Source organism: Pinus tabuliformis, chromosome 1_2 (assembly GCF_031772625.1).
Source record: "Pinus tabuliformis cultivar Carrire ecotype Pingquan chromosome 1_2, CPIR1, whole genome shotgun sequence".
Taxonomy (NCBI): Eukaryota; Viridiplantae; Streptophyta; class Pinopsida; order Pinales; family Pinaceae; genus Pinus; species Pinus tabuliformis.
The window spans coordinates 318,416,572-318,423,361 of record NC_142298.1 but is presented as its reverse complement, the minus strand read 5'-3'; the positions used below and the strand labels follow the sequence as shown (position 1 = coordinate 318,423,361).

General features: G+C 37.3%; 1 non-coding gene across 1 annotated transcript; it reads left to right on the top strand.

The window, feature by feature from the left end:
• The first annotated feature begins 732 nt into the window (after positions 1 to 732).
• On the top strand, positions 733 to 929 carry LOC149205651 (U2 spliceosomal RNA). The gene has a single exon (XR_016253148.1). It is a non-coding gene; the product is annotated as a U2 spliceosomal RNA (small nuclear RNA).
• Positions 930 to 6,790: the final 5,861 nt, after the last annotated feature.

Sequence of the window (6,790 nt, the reverse complement as noted above, 5' to 3'; positions counted from 1 at the left end):
ACATCAAGTTGTGTTATAAAGCTCCATAGGTAGTATGTTTTCTAGTCATAAGTGTCATCAAACACCGAGGACAGTGTTCCCCCAAGGGGGAGGGATTTGTAACAACCCTTAGTTGATTTTTCATGTAAATAAAACATAAAAACAAGGTCATGGGACATGTATTCCAAGTTGAATGGTGGGAAAAAATTATGGTGGAAATCACTTGTGCCTTATTAATGGATATGGAAATTGGAAAAGACAAAGAGGCAACAAATGACATTTAAAAGAAAGGAAAAAAGAAAAAAAGGGAGATGAAGGGACACAAATATGAATGCAAGGGAAATTAGAGAGAAAATGAAGGAAAATGAAAGAAAGAAAGAAAAGGAAAGTAAGGGAGTGCAAGGAAAATCTTGGAAAAATAGCTATAGCGAGTGTATATTACAGATAACAGGTTGCATGTGTGATTTCCTTGTGATATTTGGATGCATGGTACATGTATGTGGTTCTTTGGTTATTTTTTGTCACTGGCATAGGATTTTCCTAGATTGACAGTGGTTTCAGCCTTGCCTTGCCATTTGATGTAATGGCTTCTCTATTTGATTAATATTTAGATGGATGGTAGACTTTCCTGGTTGAGGTGGTCTCAGGAGAATTCCCAAGGGTCAAGGGTGGAGATGGTATTTCTCCTGGAATGGGTAAAATGAAAGGAGAGGAGGAGTAGTAGATAAGGGAGGGAGAGAGAAGGGATAAAGCATACCTTTCTTGGTCTTTTGGCTAAGATCAAGCGTAGTATATGTTCTTATGAGTTTAATATTTTCTACGTGATTCATATAACCACATGATATTAAATGTATTTTTCTAGGGAGGGGGCCCACTCACAATATCTTTCTATTAGGGCTCTCGGTCATCGCCCCCCCAATGACACCAACACAAAATATGATGAATTGAATTGTTTGTTTAATTGATGAAGAAAATTTATGGTGTTTTGAACATTTGTTTGGATGGTGTGTCATGTAGCCTCGTCTCCCTAGCTTCTCCTCATAGTCATTTCCAATTTATTTTTGCGTTGAATTTAAATCCTCGCTTTTGATTCCTTCATTTAAGTCCTTGCGTCTGATTTCTTTCTACACTGAATTTAAATCCTTGCTTTCGATTATCAATTTTCTATGGTACTTTGTCACTAGGATGCAGGTCCTGTCACGCATAGTGATCATTATCTCTTAATCCAGATATGTATTTATGTATGTATGTATGTTTATGACAACGATCATTATATCTTAATCCATATATGTATGTATGTATGTGTTGTGCTGTACAACAACCCCCCATTTCATAAAATATATATGCAAAATCATAATATGAAATGGGTCCCTTTTAAAATAAACTTAGATGTGTAAATAAATTGGTATTAACCCATCATAATAAAAACCCTTATTAAAAGGTTTAACGTAAATGAAAATTTTAAAAGCCTTTTGAATAGAAATAAAGTATGGCTTTAAATTATTATACAACTCTTCATTATTGTGATAAAGCGATCGCAAGATCGCATATCGCAATAACAAAGGAAGCATGCACAAAGATACATCCATTCTCTCTGATCCGAAAAGCATATCGCAATCGGATATCAGAAAAGGTAAATGCCAAAGCAGCAATGTAATAGAGCCTCTTAAATTCTTCGATGCGATAAAGCGTATCGCCATCAGCAATCGGCAATAACAAGTCAACACATGATGGAAGGCAGACTCAAATCCTCCGATGCGATAAAGCATATCGCAATCGGCTATCGGCGAAATCGCATTGACACAGCAATAAAGCCTGAATCCATTCCTCGATTGTGATGCATTAATGAGATGCGTATCTCGAGGATATATCTTAAAGGTTTGCATGCATTATATCACCTTTCGATGATCGGAGATGTTTAAAACAAGCATTAAAGCCTTTCCTTTCATGTTACCAATCTCCGATTTGTGAATTATCACTGATTATCCATCAAAGAAATCTAAGCCACGTTTGAATGAATCATTTGGCATATAAACGACATGATGGGCATTTAAAACTTCTTTTATCATGATTGACAGGTTAAACGGCTAATCAATGAAGCAGTTAAGGGTAGATCTTTTCTTTATATTTTATCCACGGCAATCTTACTCTAGTCCATTATCACCTGCTGATCGACATAACTCTTTCATTATCATATTGGTCTGTAGCAGCATTTCTCTGTATCACTATTTTTCCAATCACTTGTGCAGAATTCCGCTGAAATTAGGAATTTGAAACAAATGGGAAAGAGATCAAAGAAATCTGCAACAGCGGCTCCTACAGCAGCAGTGCAGCCAGCCAAGGATCCTGGACCAAGCAAAAAAGGGTTAATCTCAGACACTACGTGCCTTAGTATTGGAAATACGAGCTAGGAGAGCATCTACAATCTAATAGAAGCAGAGGAGCCTGAGGAGATATCAGAAGAAGTCACAGCTGACTTGAGTAAAAAAATGGAAGCGTTCCTCAAAGATTTAGCTAGTTCATATTTGCACAGAATAGCAGCATGAGAAAAAATCCTCCCATATACTGACGTAGTGAGATGGGTGGTAAAGGAAATTCCAGTGTCAAACAGAACATTTTGCACAATTGACGGGAGGATATTTGGCTCGTTTCAACCTGATGATCTAAGGAAAATGTATCACTTGCCTGAGCTTGAAAAGTGGTACAACAAAGCCTTCCTTGAAAAATTTACAAATGAAAACAAGACAGAATCGGCCCCGATTAGGCAGTGGAGACATTTTCCTGAGAAGCACAAGCATGAATCATCAGGTAAGTACTCTGTGGACTCATTAGCTTCTCCTTACTGTTATGTCAGAGCAATGATGTGTAGAATGTGGGGAATACATGACTCTGCCAAGTTTACTATTGAAATGGTCCCTCTGATGGAGGCAACCATCAATAATTATGTGATGGATTGGGCAAACATTTTGTCTGATAAATTAGCCACAACAATTCTCGAATTCAGATCAAATTCACGAAAAACCACTAGGACCATTCCCCCTTTTTATTACAGTGCTTATATTATGGATACTCTTTGCTTTAATTCCGAATATCCGATACTCGGATGGAGATGGACTCCCAAAGACCCTAAGCCAATCCATATCTATCATCAAATATTATGGAAGGCTCACTACAAAGATCATTTGTACAAAATTTGCAATGGTTTTATGTTGCATGTCTACTATGCTATTTTTGATAAGCCTGCCCCCAAGATTTCCGAGGAAGCAGGGATCGACTTGACTGCAGTAGGTAATTGGTTCGGAGAAGACAAATTCACTTATATAAGGCTTTTTGGTAGCCTTACAAAACCCCATGTCCTTCCCCTGTATGTGCCCGATAAGCTGTTAGCTCGGGAATTGGCCTACCAGATAACAACGGAAGGAACATCCAAAACCCTTAAAAATTCCAAGAAACAAGTATGGCCTACATTTCCTTTAAGATGCGGTGTTTACACTCTCCATGATTACAAACATGCAGAAAAGGAGACAGAAAAAATAAAAATGCTCAATCTTGCAACAATTCCCAACAGACAATATGATCCAAGAAAAGTTGCCTATAATGTTCTTGAACAAGCCAAACTTGCAAAGTTTGATCATGAGAAGGATGACTTTTATGACCTATTTTCCTCAGCAGAATCATTATTTCAGGTAAAAATTTGACCAGGATCAGGTATCAAAATGAAGGGTTGGAAATGTTTAATAGGCTTAGAGAGCAGAGGTTGCAAACTCTACCTCTAGACTTATTAGCCACCACCCCAGCAATCCAGTCAAGTGAGCCTAAACAACAAACTGTTGACAAATCTCCTGTTGTGGAAAAAATTCCTGAGAAATGAAAAGTGCCAACTCAGGAGAAAACACAGGAGAAAGAACAGGGAAAATGCAACAAACACATGGATATAGATACTTAGATTGATCCCAAGCTCCTTAAATAATGGTACAGTTCGATTCCATTATAAGCAATCCTGAGAGTTCACAAGGTTTTAGCACGCCTGAACTGAAAATTGGTCACAAGACAACAACAAATACAGTTCCAACTGAAGGAACCAGTGGCCTACCTATGAGTAAATATGTAGAGATAATTCCTAAGGATCCATCGGATGAAATTGTTTTGCATATAGAAGAAATACCACCTTTAGATGTCTTCTATAGCCCTAAGCATAGGGCTGTAGTAAAAAGACAAAGGAAAAAGAGAAGACTTGATCAATCTTCCCTTTTACCTGCACAAACAGAGATGGCTAATGTGGTATGGAAAGAAGAATTCAATCCTTCCAAAGACCTCACAAAACTCTCTCAATATGTTGGGGCATATTCAGCAGCCACTATGGATAAAGCATCAGAAGTGAGCAATTTACTCAAGGAAAAAGATCAGACAATTGTTTCATTGGAGGCACAGGTATCTGAAAGACAGCAGAGAATAGAGCAATTAGAACAACAATTAGCAGCACAACAGCAAGTAAACAACCAACTAAACGAGCAATTGCTCAAGGAAAAGCAGAGAATAGATCAAAGTGCAGTGCAGAAACATAAGGAATTATCTTTAGCATTGACCACGCTAAAGACAATGAATGAAAAAATGAACAAAACAAAAGATGAGCAAATCGCTCAACTATCACAACAGGTCCAAAGCTCTCTAGATCAATAAGGCATTGATTAAACAATTAAATTTAATATGTCATAATATTTCCCTTGCTGAGCCCCTCTGTGAGATTGCTTCATCAATGATTGACAAATCAGTTGATGCAAGACAGAATTTGGAACAGGCTGATGAGACATTAACAAACTTTCTTGCCTGGCAAGAAACCAGTGAAGGGCAAGCTGCAAATCTGCCTAAAATTCTAGAATCACACAAGGAAATTCTTTTCCTAGAATGGCAATCACAATTGATGAAAGCAGAAAGGGAAACTTCAAGATGTAGATCAACAACCGATAATTTGATTGAGTTAATTAATGATACTCTTTATCTGTCCAATTTGATTTTACAATGCACTCCAAGTAAATTGCCATCAGCCAAGGCATTGGAACAAATATGCAATCAAGAATTGGAAAAGAATGAGAGATTAATCACAGGCATCCAAATTTTAACATGGGACACCTTTCGATTCTTCCTAGTTAAACCATACAGTCAAAGGGCAACACTCAAATGTTTAACCGATGTGATCGGTTACATGATTCCCGAAATTCACTATGTTACATATTCAACCCAACTACATTCACTTCTAAGTCACCCTCCAGAATTGCAACCAATGCTTGCTATCTGCCAGCTCAAGCCAAAGGATGATCGGCCGAAATAGTGAATCATTCTACCGACTGCAAGCAGGCCTACTTTAAGGAGATTTTCATGATTTGATTATACCACCTAATAGCATTTTATTTCATAATCAGTTAGCTTAGATAGTATTTATAGACCCTTTCATGTCTTTAGAAGGGGTCCTAAATTTTTGTATAAAACTTGGATTGGGAGTCACACTACTGTGCTTCTGATATATATTTTTTTATGAAGATTGGGCCCATATTCTGAATTTTAATGAAGAATACCTTGATGAGATATGCACTATTGCTTTTTTGTGAGAGTATTTTTGAGTTAGAAGATGGAATCTAAATGCGAATGATATCGGGAAGGATCCAAATTACATATGGTACTATTATCTGTCTTTGCTCCACTCTTTTATATGGATCATCATTTATTCAATCTTGCTATCATTGGATATATGTATGTGTTTTAACAACAGTTCTTATACTTATCAATATTGAATGTTTAAGGAATGTTATACTTTTTAATCATATTTATTTCAATGATATATGAAGAATAGTGTAATAATGACTTGAACAAAGTAATCATCATATGAATGAATGTCTTTGTTTATCAATGGAGTCATCTATATGCATATTTTTAAATAAAGATCATCAAAAGTTGCACTAAAGTGAAAATTTCCTGGGATAGATTAAGTTGTTCTTTAATTTTGCATTTTAGAATAAATCATCCATCATTATCATTAGATAATAGAAATTCAACCACTTATCTATCCTATTTACAAATCATTGGGAAATTGGTCCCATTATATCTAGTCAAAGCCACCACACCAAAAAAAGAAGGAGCTGCCTTTAAGGTCCGGACCAGGTGGTTTTCCCCGATGTTGATGCAGCAATTTTCGAGGCATCAACATTTTTGGCGCTAGAAGGAGGGCCTGAACTGTGAATGGCGAGCAAACCCAAACCTACAACCCATTCTGAGAGTAAATCTCCCTCCACTTCACCTCCGACCTCTCCTTTGAATGCTGGAACTCTAGTCTTCAAACGAGAAGAAGAGGAGACTACTACCACTGCTCAACCCCAACATACCCCAGAATGATTAACTCCTGAGTCTCCTGAAGTACAGTCTCTTATCCATAAACTTCAAGGCTTTTCGATATCACCACAGAAATATGAGGTATCTCAAGGCAGTGAGACTTCGCAATTCATTCCACCTCATCACCTCACCAGACTTCAAAGCGGAAAGCTTGGTATTGAACCTACTGAGTTGCCTTTACCTAAAAGGAAAAGGGAAAAAAAACAACTGAAGGATCTGATAGTGAGACTTTCTCATCATCATCCTCCATTTCATCTTCTCCAGTGCGAAGTCAGCCATCCACTCCTCCATTACACATTGTTGTCCAACAGGGATCTGGAACTTCAACATCTCAACCACCTCAAACCTCAATATCATCTCCTTCCCAAACATCTGGAATTTCATCGGCAATATCATCTAGTATTAGTTCTATAATGGCTCAGAATCC